Source organism: Lissotriton vulgaris, chromosome 5, assembly GCF_964263255.1.
Source record: "Lissotriton vulgaris chromosome 5, aLisVul1.2, whole genome shotgun sequence".
Classification (NCBI taxonomy): domain Eukaryota; kingdom Metazoa; phylum Chordata; class Amphibia; order Caudata; family Salamandridae; genus Lissotriton; species Lissotriton vulgaris.
In genome coordinates, this window is record NC_141693.1 from 1,452,663,009 (window position 1) to 1,452,677,469 (window position 14,461).

A 14,461-nucleotide genomic window follows, 5' to 3' on the forward strand; every position below is an offset into this window, starting at 1 on the left:
AGTGACTGAGTGAAATCTTATAGATTTCACTCAGCCACTTTTGCGAGGCGCACCTGCCCCGAAACGCCCACCCTGCGCAAGTGGCGCAGGGCTTTACAACGTGACGCATCTGCCTAGATGTGTCACGTTGTAAATGGGTCGTAGGGATGCGCCACTTTTACGCCGCAGTTGCGTGACGCAAACGTGGCGCATTCCCAACATAAATCTGCCCCTAGGTATTCTTTATATAGACTTAAACACACAACCACAAATGACAAAAATCCTCAATACTACACTTAAGATTACTTAAAAGATGATTAAAGTCTCTTAGTTCAAGTTGTTGGTAAATGCGACAAAGTTCTCAACAAAGTATCTGGATGCGTAACGCACAGTGAACAAATGACTTGCAAAAGGAGAGATGCATCGGTTTTGTGACCCGGGGGAACAGTTGCGTCCTTCCTCAATGCTTGCGCAGAGTAGGGGACTCCTCGTGAGCCTTACCAGTGCGGAGGTGATGCGTAGATTCTCGGCCTGCGGACCTGTTGCGGTGCGCAAGATGGCGCCTTGATGCGCTGAGACGATCCGGTTGCGATACAAGAACATGGCGCCCTTGATGCGGCTATGCGATGATGATGCATTGACAATGCGATAGAATCCTGGCAGCCTTGCGACAACTATGTACATTGGAGCCGTGACAGGCCCTGCGACACGCTCCTCCGGTGATGCAATGGCGACTCTCTCGATGGCGTCGCATTTCAACGGTGATGCGACAGCAGACAGCTTCGATGAACACACGTTTCCAGGGAGATGCGCCGAAGGCTCACTTCTCCGGCGTTGCAATGATTTCAGCTGTGGCGGCAAAACGCTTCTTTTCGATGCGTTTCGCTTTCAGCTCCCAGCGGCACACAAGTGTCTGAAGTCCTGCAAGGAAATTCAGGAGGGAGCTGGAGGTGAAGTCTTCTGTCCCTGAGACTTCAGCAGGTGGCCAGCACAGTTCAAGCCCTTGGAGAATATTCTGTAGATGAAAGTCATTACAAAGTTCCTTCTCCTTTCCCTTGGCAATGAAGCAACCACTGCAGGCCAACCCAGCAAACAGCACACTGGCAGAGGGGCAGTCCAAACTCCTGCAGCTTCCTTGGTTCTTCTCCTTGGCAGATAGGTTTCTTGTTCCAGAAGTGATCTAATTTCTTGGTATCAGGGACCTAATATTTATACCTCAAAATCCTTTGTTCTCTCAAGGCAGAGAGGCCTCTGCCTAGTCCAAACTAGTTCCTGAGCACTTTGTTTACATGACTCTCTTCTTCCTTTCACTGTGCAGGGCAGAGACATCAGCCGCCCCACAGGAGGTGGAGCCAGCACAAGGGAGGGAAGATCCATCTCTGGAGCACTCTGTTGACATTATTCCTCCTCTCCTTTTACAGCGCAGGGCAGAGACATCAGACAAGCCACGGGGGGAGCCAGTATTGTAGAGTATTGTAGAGGAAAGGCCCGCCCTATTCAGGTCCCAGGTGCAACTCCTCCCTCCCATCTAGATACAGATCTCTCTATTCGCCACTGGGCTGCCCCAGCCTGTCTCCTGGAATCCCCCAGCCCTGTCACACACAAATCAAGACAAGGAATACACAACCCAGCAGAGGCAGGCTCAAATGGTTAGGCAAGCAAATACCTACTTTCTAAAAGTGGTATTTGCAAACAAAGAATATTAAAATAAACTGTACTAAAAGATGTATTTTATTATTCTGAGTTCAGGCATACTAAACTCGAATTTCCACTATACTCCCTAAGTCAGTTAGGATTATAAGATGTAATAATCTAACTGCCCATTCTAGCCTATAAGAACAGGTAGCCTTCAATAGTGAAAAAAGGAAATGGCTGTAATTCACTATTAGAACATGCTACACACATCAGAGCATGCCCTACCTTATACTTACAATGCACCCTGCCCTTGGGCCTACCACAGGGGTGTCTAATATGAAGCAAAGGGAAGGTTTAGGGACTGGCAAGTGGGTGCACTTGGCCAAGTCGACATGGCAATGCTGGACTGCACACAGGCCTTGCAATGGCAGGCCTGGGACACACTTTACAAGCTGCTTCTGCGGGTGGCACAACCAGTGCTGCAAACCCACCAGCTGCATTTGATTTACAAGCCCTGGGCACACATGGTGCACAGTACTAGGGTCTAACAGATAAATCAAATAACCCAATCATGGAATCCAATTATTATATTAATTTAACATAGGGAGCACTGGCACTGTGGCACTGATTAGCAGTGGTACAGTGCCCAAAGCATAAAACCAGCAAAACATATCAAAACAGAGGAGGCAATCCGTCAGAAATGGAAGGGAGACTCACGCCAATGATGTCAGGTCTAAAACGTGTCCCCTCTAGCTGAAATGTGGGGAGAACTACCCTTCCCTTTAGCAGTTCTCTTCACTAAGGCGGAAAAATCTGGACAGACATCAGCGTTGGCGTGTTCTGTACCAGGGCGGTGTTCCACCGTAAAGTCCATACCCTGTAGGGAAATGGACCACCTCAACAACTTTGGGTTCTCACCCCTCATCTACATCAGCCATATGAGGGGCCTGTGGACTGTCTGAACCTGGGAGTGAGTCCCAAACAAGTATGGTCTCAACTTCTTCAGTGTCCAGACCACAGCAAAGGCCTCATGCTCAATTGCACTACACCCCTTGTTCCAGTGGAAGTAACCTCCTACTGATGAAGGCTAAAGGTTTGTCTAGGCCCTCTCCATCTATGATGGAATAGCCTCCACACCATGCTCTGAAGCGTCTGTCTGTAAAATGAATTATTTTGAGAAGTTGGGTGCCTGAAGCACAGGTGCTGTGCACATTGGCAGTCTTCAAGGCATCAAAAGCCTTCTGACAGGTGTGAGTCAAGTTCACTTTCTTGGGCTGCTTCCTGGAAGTCAGCTCAGTCAAGGGTGCAATAATGTTGCCATACCCCTTGCAAAATCTCCTGTAGTACCCTGTGTGTCCTAAAAAGGCTCTCACCTGTGTCTGAGTCTTTGGGGTTTCCATGCCAGGATGGTATCAATCTTGGGTTGTAGAGGCGCCACCTGGCCGCTCCTAACTGGTGACCTAAGTACACAACGGAACCCTGCCCGATCTGGCACTTACTCGCCTTGATCGTGAGGCCCGCCTTGCGCAGTGCCATGAACACTTCCCAGAGGTGGTGCAGATGTTCTTCCCAACTGGCACTGATCACTGCAATGTCATCCAGGTAGCTGGCACTGAAATCCTACAGTCCAGCCAACACCTGGTTGACCAACCTCTGAAAAGTGGCAGGTGCATTCTTCATCCCAAAGGGCATAACCCGGAATTGGTAGTGCCCATCTGGTGTGGAGAATGCTGACCTCTCCTTAGCCCCATCAGTCAAGGTGATCTGCCGGTACCCAGACGTCAAATCAAACGTACTAACGTGCAGCCCCTAATCGATCAATGAGATAATCAGCTCTGGGGATGGGGTGTGCATCAGCCTTGGTGACTGAATTGAGCCCTCTGTAGTCCACACAGAACTGGAGTTCGGGTGTGGCACCCGGCGATGCAGCCTTTGGGACCAAGACCACTGGGCTAGCCAAGGACTGTTTGAGGACTCGATGACCCCTAAAGCAAACATCTTGGAGATTTCCTCCTTAATGTAAGCCCTAACCTTGTCAGTCACTCTGTACGCCTTGTGCTTCACAGGAGGACTGTTGCCAGTATCCACATCATGGACGCACCACTCTGTGACGGTAACTGGACATAATATCGACTACATAATATCGAATGGACAAAATATCGACGGAAAAATATCGACATTAACAAAATATCGACTATAGGAATATCGTTGAAAAAAATATCGACTGCAAAAATGACCCAAAAATATCGAATACAAAAATATCGACTCAAAAATATCGACTAGACAAAATATCGAAATATAGTGAAAGTAAAAAATATCGAGAAAATGTTAGAAAATATTAATTTTATAAAATAATATATATATTATATAAATAAATAGTACCTAATGTTTAGGAGCGGGTTGTGGGTTTATAGGGGAATAGGGTGGGAAGTAATTTAATAATAATTAATTAGTTAATATATGTTTGGTAATTGTTTTAATTGGTAATTAATTAATATTAATTCGTTAATTGTTTAATTGATTAATTAGAATATAATTTAATTGATTAATTGATTAATTGAATATTAATTATCCATATTTTTAAAAATTATTTTGTATATGATTTTAATTGATACATTGGTTATTAATTAATAATAATTAGTTATTTATTGTATTAAGAATTAGTATATTATTTATATTTATTAATTGCTAACATATTAATTATAATTAGTTAATGATGTCATTAATATATTGCATATCATTTAAATAAATTATTTGGTAATTCATTTATAATAATGACTTAATTACATTAATTGTATACATTTAAATGTAATGTGTTAATTAATGTTGATGTTAATTAATTAATTGGAATTAAACAATATTAATTAATCAAAATTATTATTATAGCTATTGTGATAATATATTTTATAATAGTTTTTTAAAAAATATTTGTTTTTTTTTATATATTTATGTTTAATGTTTTGTTCATTATTATTTATAGTGTTCTGGCTTTGTTTCATAGTTTTTGTTATAGGTTTATTTGTTAGGGTTCTGGGTCATTTTTCTAGTCGTGAGTAAAGGTGTATTTAGTGGGATTTGGAAAATTTTTACGTTTGTGGGTAAATGGGTATTTTTAAGGTTGAGGGTCAGTTTTCAGTTTGTGGGTAAAGGGGTATTTGTAGGGGTCAGGGTCAGTTTTTAGTTTGTGGGTAAAGGGGTATTTGTAGGGTTCAGGGTCTGTTTTCAGTTTGTGGGAAAAGGAGTATTTGTAGGGTTCAGGGTCAGTTTTCAGTTTGTGGGTGAAGGGCTATTTGTAGGGTTCAGGGTCAGTTTTCAGTTTGTGGGTAAAGGGGTATTTGTAGGGTTCAGGGTCAGTTTTCAGTTTGTTGGGAAAGGAGTATTTGTAGGGTTCAGGGTCAGTTTTCAGTTTGTGGGAAAAGGAGTATTTGTAGGGTTCAGGGTCAGTTTTCAGTTTGTGGGTGAAGGGCTATTTGTAGGGTACAGGGTCAGTTTTCAGTTTGTGGGTAAAGGGGTATTTGTAGAGTTCAGGGTCAGTTTTCAGTTTGTTGGGAAAGGAGTATTTGTAGGGTTCAGGGTCAGTTTTCAGTTTGTGGGTGTAGGGGTATTTGTAGGGTTCAGGGTCAGTTTTCAGTTTGTTGGGAAAGGAGTATTTGTAGGGTTCAGGGTCAGTTTTCAGGTTGTGGGTGTAGGGGTATTTGTAGGGTTCAGGGTCAGTTTTCAGTTTGTTGGGAAAGGAGTATTTGTAGGGTTCAGGGTCAGTTTTCAGGTTGTGGGTGTAGGGGTATTTGTAGGGTTCAGGGTCAGTTTTCAGTTTGTTGGGAAAGGAGTATTTGTAGGGTTCAGGGTCAGTTTTCAGTTTGTTGGGAAAGGAGTATTTGTAGGGTTCAGGGTCAGTTTTCAGGTTGTGGGTGTAGGGGTATTTGTAGGGTTCAGGGTCAGTTTTCAGTTTGTGGGTAAAGGGGTATTTGTAGGGTTCAGGGTCAGTTTTCAGTTTGTGGGAAAAGGAGTATTTGTAGGGTTCTGGGTCAGTTTTTAGTTTGTGGGTAAAGGGGTATTTGTAGGGTTCAGGGTCAGTTTTCAGGTTGTGGGTAAAGGGGTATTTGTAGGGTTCAGGGTCAGTTTTCAGTTTGTGGGTAAAGGGGTATTTGTAGGGTTCAGGGTCAGTTTTCAGTTTGTGGGTAAGGGGTATTTGTAGGGTTCAGGGTCAGTTTTCAGGTTGTAGGTAAAGGGGTATTTGTAGGGTTCAGGGTCAGTTTTCAGTTTGTGGGTAAAGGGGTATTTGTAGGGTTCAGGGTCAGTTTTCAGTTTGTGGGTAAGGGGTATTTGTAGGGTTCAGGGTCAGTTTTCAGTTTGTTGATAAAGGGGTATTTGTAGGGTTCTGGGTCAGTTTTGGCCTTTAGGGTGAAGGGGTCTTTTTAGTGTTTTGGGACAGTTTTGGGTATTTTAGAGTGCTGATGTATAGTTTAACTTAACAGTGAAACATTAAATTTATTACACGAAAATATCTATTATTATAACTTTACATTAGTACCCTTTATTTAGATAAAAACAATTTATGTATTAGCATGTTTCCAGACAGTAGCTATAGTGGAGTTGGAATTCTAATTATTAATTGGTTGGTGTTCAGCACCATCAGTAATATTATCAACACTGGAGTTGGATTAATAAAAATACATTGGTTAGTCTCTACCACATTTTATGGTATTACCTTGAGTGTAGTAGGAATAGTAAAATAATTTTTGCTACTGTCCTGCAGCTTTTATCATTTTAGATTGACTGGAGTAGTAATAATACATATAAAATTGGTCAGTGTGCAGCACATTTGTATACATTTGTTCATTACTGTATTTTAATAATAAAAAAGAATGCAACATAGATGTTTTCAAATTAGTTTATTAAACAATTTTTACTTTTTTTATTGTGTACTACAATAAAATCAAACAGAAATATAACATCACATTTTTTTTAACTTTTATTATTCACACAATAACATCTTTACATTTATATACATGTGGTCAATGTAAAAAATTATTTGGATTACTAGATTCTTTCAGAAAATTTTACATATTCCCATCAGTCATTTACAATTTAAAGTATTTATATAGAAATACATTAAACAATGATTTGTTATATATTTCTTACATTAATATTTAATAATGTTAATATTAAATATTAATATAATAAAATATATAATACATTTTTCTTTTTAACAAGTAACATGACTATTATTACATTTCTTAGGATAAATTGAAATACAAAAATAAAGTTTCTTGGTGTATAATTCACACAATGTTGTTTTTACATAAAACATATAAATTGCTTTGGTTGTAAAGTTTATAATTGTATAGGGAAACAATATGTTTAATTATAATATCTGGTATTTATCAAATTGTAGTAAAGCAATTATATAATTTTGTTATAATTAGAAAAAATTATATACTCTTTTTTTACTAATTAATAAAAATAATAATTATTTTATTAATTATTATTATTATTAATTAATAAACATAAACATTCATTTATTATTAACAAAAATATATACATTCACAGATAAAATAGATAATTTTTTCAGGCAATTCTTTATATACTAAATGGTTCTACTTGTTATATTAATAACAATAAATAAGTTATATTATTTATCATTATTAATTATTCCCATAAACATTTATAATGTTTTATTAAAATTATACACAAAATTAGTCATATAAATATACAGAATAACTAAATATTTACATCTTTTATTCTAAGTTTTACATAATTATTTAATATTATTAATATATAATACATATTATATATTAATTTATATTAAATATATTATTTTTTTTAAATAAAGGAAAATTGTCATGAGTATAGTGCATTAATTTGTTACATTATACATGTGTATGTATTATATATTTTATATTTCACATTGTTTATTCTATTATCCCTTTACACAAATGGGTTAAGGGGACTACTTTTTTACCGCGTAAGGTTATTGCGCTCCATTCAGGACTGGAGAAGCTCGCGGTTGGGAGTTGCTTCGCGTGGAGAGAGGTAAGGTTATTTTTAACTATAAATTATAAGTAAGTGGTCATGTTTGAGGATGTAATCAAACTCTGTAGTGTTTTTTGGTGTATGTATTATTAGTTTAAGTAGCGTTTGGGTGAAAAGTCTCCGTTATAGATGTGTCGTGCTTTTTTTCCTTCAAGTCTAATTTTAAGTGTTCGGAAATGTCTTCTTACATGGTTAATGTTAATTGTTAGTATATTTACAAATGTGAAGGGGGTATTTGTGGGTGGCTTTCGTTATGTATGTTATTTTACAGGTTTCGGTTCCTCGCATGAAAACTACATGGAAGGAAGCGTGTTTTTTAACGGAGAAACAAATGTTTAAGTTATTATGCTTATATTTTGACTTTTATCTCCTATTTTTCGGGTTTGCCAGGACCGGTTTTTGAACTTTTTAAACCTTTTTCGGGTTTTTTGGAGGGTTTCGAATCGGATTGATACATTGATATGTGTGACCATTTTTTTTAAATAGTGTGTATATAACTTTAAATCCTAACGTGTACACACTACTGTTTTCGGAATTTCCTGGAGCGTTTTTTTACGTTTTACAATTTATTTTCGGGTTTTTGAGGGTTATCCCATATTGGAATAGTAAGATATTGGATTGGATTGTATGGATTGATTTTTCCTTGATTGCGTCTCTCAAGTCCAAAAATTGTAAGTATTTATTTTACAATTTTGATTGGGTGGGAAATGTCGATTTCTAATGTTATGTGTATGATATAAAAAATTATAAACATTGCATATTTGTTATAAATTTTTTTACATAACTTTTAAAAGTTTGTCAAACAAATATGTTTTATTTATAATTCATTATATATGTTTATGACATGTGAATTTTATTAGTATTGTAAGAAGACATTCGTATATTTACTTGACATTTTTATAGAAGACTTTTTGCTATTATTGCCAGGTATTCTAAACCTCTAGTTGTAGGGTATAATGTGACTTGACTTTGAAGTAGTCGGAACATTTGTTGGGTTTGTTTAGTGAGTTTGGGCCCTATTTGTGACACTGATTGTTCCATTCTTAGTTCCTGATAGCTTTGTTCTTTTTTCAAAGCTTCAAGAAGGTTGTGGAAAGTGGGTTTGCCTCTGTTTGTAGTTGCTTGGAAAGCATTATGCCACCCTTCAACACTATTGTTGGTTTTCGCCTCTTGGTTTAAAGTACTGAGATAGACATTCCACCAAGGGATTTGGAATTTGGGCTGGCGTCGATGTCCTGATCTGTGCAACCTTCCCACCCAAGTGTCTTCAAAATAGTCTAGCAATGGTGTTAGCTTATCCTCATTCCTCTTATAATATGCGCTGTCAATTAATAAATTGTAATGTTCAGCAACATCTGTAACAGGGACATAGGCCAGGGCTATTAACTTTTTAACTTGATAGGCAAAGGTGCTATCTGTAGAGTATAGTACACTTAAAGTAGATTTTTGGAGATGCCTCCATATACTCTGATTAAAATGATAATAGCAACCCTGGATTGCTGTGTGTGGAAATGTTCTCAAAATGCTATTTATCATAGCTAATTCGAAATCAATAATTATTTTTTCGGGAAAATAATTATTGATTTCCGTTTTGAGAACATTTAAAATTTCGGTGTAGGTTGTTTGCTGTTTGTTGGGTAGCAAACAGTAAATGAAAGGTATGTTAGAATGATGGTATAAGCCGTGGATGGAATACAGTTGGTAAAAAGGTTTTGGGCAGGGTTTAAATGTTCCATCCATCATCCATTGGGGACACTGTTGGATTTTTCGTAAATTACTTGCAGTAGCAAACATAATTATTCTGTTTGTACTGCTTTCATTATCAAAAAGAATAAATTTATCTTTATTGTGTGTGATGGCCATTTCGGGTGAAATAATAATTTCTTCAAAACAAGTTGGGTTGGGTTGGGTTGTGCTAGTGAGTCGTTTGGTGCGTGCAATAGTGCGTTTCAGGGAGTCAATAGAGGGTAGTTGCCCTGAAGCATGGGCAGGGATTTTTACCAGTTCTTCTTTAAGTATTTGGGTGGTGGGTTTGTCACTTTGTGTGCTAGCACTTTTAATACTTTCTAAGGCATCTCTAATTTCAATTTCGGTGACATTTGGGGGATGATTATGTTCTCTAGTAAATAGCACATTAGTTTCCTCGGTAGTGGCCCTCCCATAACATTTGTTGGAGTAGTATTTTGTACACTTCCAAAAAACCTTTCTACCACTTTGTCTCTCCTGATTATACACATAACCCATGTAGCATAATAGCAATTTATTTTTCTGAGACATGACAAATTCTGCACCTTCAGTCATTTTGATTTACTTGTTCTAGGAAAGAGTAGAAAGAAACAAAATCAGTACAAATTTTTTAACTTATGTGGTGCTAACATCATTAGTGATGCATTTATACTTACAGTTAATCAAAGTAGTAGTCACAGAAGCAGAAATGTCTTTTGAATGATGGTCTTGTATGTATGTCTTTATTTGCTGTTGGTATGAAAATATAGAAAAACAACGTTAATGTTTATATATAACAAACGTATTTCCTACTGAAAAGCAGTTGTCATTTTTGTCTACTAGTGCATTTGATGTAAGCATTACATATACTTACTTGTTTAAATAGTAGAATAGTAGTAATTGGTGGAGTTCATCAATTTAGTACAGGTATGATCTGTAGAGTAGATAGAAGAAATAAAAGCAAAATATTATAATTTTAATACTGAACCGTTTGGAAATGTAACACATTTAAAAATATACTAACTTCTACATATGTCGTTTTATTTGTTGTAGGTAGAATAGCTGTATGATGTATGCAGAATATCTGTAGAGGAAATATAAAATAGATAAGATGTTGTTAAGAACATAGACTGTGTTATTTTCGGCAGTTTTAGAGAAATGATAAATATACTTACATTTTTAACAAGGCTATTCTTCTATATTGGTATCTTTTGTGTAGGATGTTTTGATATGATATGTAGAATAGATGTATGATGTTTTCTGAATATCTGTAGAGGCAATTCAAAATAAATAACATGGTGTTAAGAATATAGTTAGCGTTTTTTGTGCCCACATTTTAGCAAATAACAATTATACTTACATTTTTCTGAAGGGTATTCTTGTGTTTTGCTATAGTTGATCTTGGATCTTTCAAATGATCTATAGGGAAGATGTAAAAAGCAAGATATGTTGTTTAAAAATGTGCATTAATGAAATTTGCCGTTTTATAACAAACACATCTATACTTACATGTGTAATTAGGGTAGTTTTGTCGTTTTTGCAGTAGAAATAGCACAATTTCTGTATATCTGTAAATATAATGTTAATGAAAAATAAATACTTTTGTAAATTAGTGTTTAAAAAAAGCAGTTGCTGTGTAACAGAGAATTATAATATACTTACTATCTGATTTTGCACATGAAGAAATATGACCATGTAATAGGAATTGTGTTGGAGTAGTTTCTATCAGAAAAGTAGGAAGACATGAAAATAAAATAAGTGTAAGACTTAAGAGATGTAAGGAAAATAGTGCACTTCTAATTTAGTTTTCTACAAAAATGCTGTGTTACTTACTTGATTAATTAGCTAGTAAGCTGGATCTTTAAAGATGTTTATTCTGCAACAAAATCTTCAAAGTGTTGGCATCTACTTTCCAGAGAGGTAGCAGCAACAAATGGTAGAATGCATGTAGCCCTTTTATAGTATATGTGTTATGTGTGCTTTGATTTGATTGGTTGTAGGATGTAAGGAAGCATAGTATAGGCTAGTTTGAATTTTTTTAAGTTAATTGGAGTGTTTGTTGATGTGAGAATGGTGGTATGTGGTTGTTCCCGCATTAAAGCAGGTTCGTGTTTAAATGAAATATATTTATAAGTCAAAATAAGTTATGAAAATGTTAGTTACATGCAAAGAATAATAGAAAATGATAAAATGCATGTAATAGAATGTATAGTAAATGTGGTTTAATAGTATTTTTATGTAAGAAACAGGTATTATATGTGAAACGTTTTTTTTAGTGAGAAATGAATTTTATTGATGATAAAGATGGTATTTTAGAAAGAAAAGTGTGCAAAGATGAACTCGATATTTTTTTTTTAACGATATTGTGGTAGTCTATATTTTTGTAGTCGATATTTTTGTAGTGTTAGGGCTAATTTCATGTCCAACGATATAATTGTAGTCGATAATTTTTTAAGCGATATTTATGTATTCGATATAGTTAGTACTCGATATTTTTTACTCGATATTTTTGTAGTTTGTGTAATAGGTATAGTAAGTCGATATTTTTGTCGTCGATAATTTGTCAACGATATTTTGGTAAGTCGATAATGTGTCCGTCGATAATATTTCAGTGATCCCTCTGTGACACCAGGAACCAAGGAAAATAGATCAGAGAATTGCCCCAACAGCTGGCGACAATCTTGCTGCTGATCAGGGGTCAGTGTGGCAGAGAGGCTGACACCATCCACTGACCCATCTTGCTCTGTTGCAGACAGGAGGTCAGGAAGAGGCTCGGTCTCCTACTCCATTCCATCATCTATTGCTAGGAGCATGCCCACTTCGGACCTTTCTAAGCGGGGCTTCAGGCGGTTGACATGCAGGACCCTCAAGGGGTTCCTGGGAGACCGCAAGTTCACCAGATAAGTGACATCACTCTTGCGCCTCATATGGACGAGTCCACCTGTCCTGGAGCGCACAAGGCTCCAAAGGGCCATGACACAAACTTTCTGTCCAGGCTGAAGCTCAGTCAGAGTGGCATTCTGATCGTAACACCGCTTCATTTCCTCCTGGCTAGCTTCCAGATTCGCCTAAGCGAGATCCCTGAAATGCCGAGTCTGGTTCCTGAAGGCTAGCATGTAGCTATATACATCCTGGGGAGGTTTCCTGGAAGATTGCTCCCAGCCTTCCTTGACCAAACGCAAAGGTCCTCTTACCGGGTGACCATACAATAGCTCAAAGGGGCTGAACCCTAGAGACTTTTGTGGCACCTCACGGTAGGCAAACAGAAGGCATGGCAAGAGGATGTCCCACTTACGCCTCATTGGTTCTTCAAGACCAATGATCATGCCTTTGAGGGTCCGGTTGAATCTTTCAACCAGCCCATTACCTTGTGGGTGGTAAGGAGTGGTGAACTTGTACACCACACTCCTTCCACAGAGACTTCATATAATTAGAAATGAAGTTTGCATCTTGGTCAGACACAACCTCTCTGGGGAACCCCACTCTGGAGAAGATCCCCATCAGTGCACGTCCCACCACAGCGGCCGTCACTGTGATGAGCGGAATGGCTTACGGGTACCAGGTAGCGTGCTCCACGAAGACCAGGATAAACCTGTTGCCCATGGCTGTCTTGGGGACCAGTTGCCCCACAATGTCAATGCTCACCCATTCAAAGGGGGTCCTGACTACAGGGAAAGGTTGGAGAGGGGCCTTCTGCCTCCTTCCACTTTTCCCACTTGCCTGGCAAGTTTGACAGGTCCTACAATGAGTGTCTGAACTCCTTCCCATCTGGGGCCAATAAAAGTGGGAGACAAGCTTTTCAAAGTTCTTGTTCTGCCCCAGATGACCAGCTAAAGGAACATCAAGAGCCAAACCCAGTAGGAAGGCTCTGAATCGCTGGGGTACCACCAGCGCACGGGCTGACCCAGGCTCAGCAACCTTAAGCTCGCTATACAGGAGACCATTCTCCCAGTAGATCCATTGTGATCCAGACTGATCACCTGCTGCCTGGTTTGCAGCTGTTGCCTCAAACCTACAAGAAAAGGGCACTTCTGCTGCTCTTCAAAAATTCCTCCATGGAGGGACCCCCTTCTTGCTGCCAATGGGTCAGCTCAGGTAGGTTCCCCAGTTCAGAAACTTGTTCACCAGTGGGCTCCAGGACATCCCCCTCAAGGTCTGCCTCCTCCTGGACCGTGGGAACAATGGAGGCTGATTTCTCCCGCCCCTACCTCTTCTCTTTAAGACAGGTCCCTGGGCCATACTTTCAGGCTCCAGGGTCTCTTGAACACCCTTAGCTGCCATAGACTGTGTGGTCACACATGCCCACTCAGGCAGACCCAACATCTCTAAATGCGCCTTCCGCTTCACCTTAGCCCAAGGGGAGCTTTCGAAATCATTGCCTAACAGACAATCAACGGGCATGGATGGCCACACAGCTACTTGAAGAGTAGCCGAGACCCCCCCACTCAAAGGGAACTTGAGCCACTTTGCAATGGCTCTCTGTGTTGTCAGCGGCAACAACTGGGAAGAATGCATGAGGGACTACCTGTTCTTCAGAGACCAAGTGACACTTGACAGCTGTCACACTTGCTCCTGTGTCCCTGAGAGCCTCCACTCTATGGCCATTGATGGTCACCCACTGCCTGTATTTTTTAGTGTTCTCAGGCAGCTGAGTTTTAGGGACCATCTCAAAGTGTCCTAATGAGACAAGGAACATTTCTGCGGGACCCCACCCACCTTGGGCACCCATCTCCTCCCCACCCAGGGCTACACTGGCCATCTTATGGGGTGGTGCATGGGGTGGCACATACTGTCCTTTCTGAGGACACTGGGGATCATACCAATGGTGTCCCATCTGCTTACACTGAAAGCAGGTAACAGCCCCCCTATGAACAGGTTTACCTGTCGGGGTCCTGACTTCTTTTCAGGGGGAGGCTGGGAACCCTTGTCTTGGTTCCCTTGGGAATTACTTGGGGGACCTTTTTGGAACTTCCTCTGTTAACCCTTGTCCCACCCACTCTTCTGCTGGGGATGCCCACCTTTGGCGAAGTCTCCCACAAAACCCTTGTGGACCCTGGTACTCACCCAGCAGTCCGCATCTTCAGAAAGC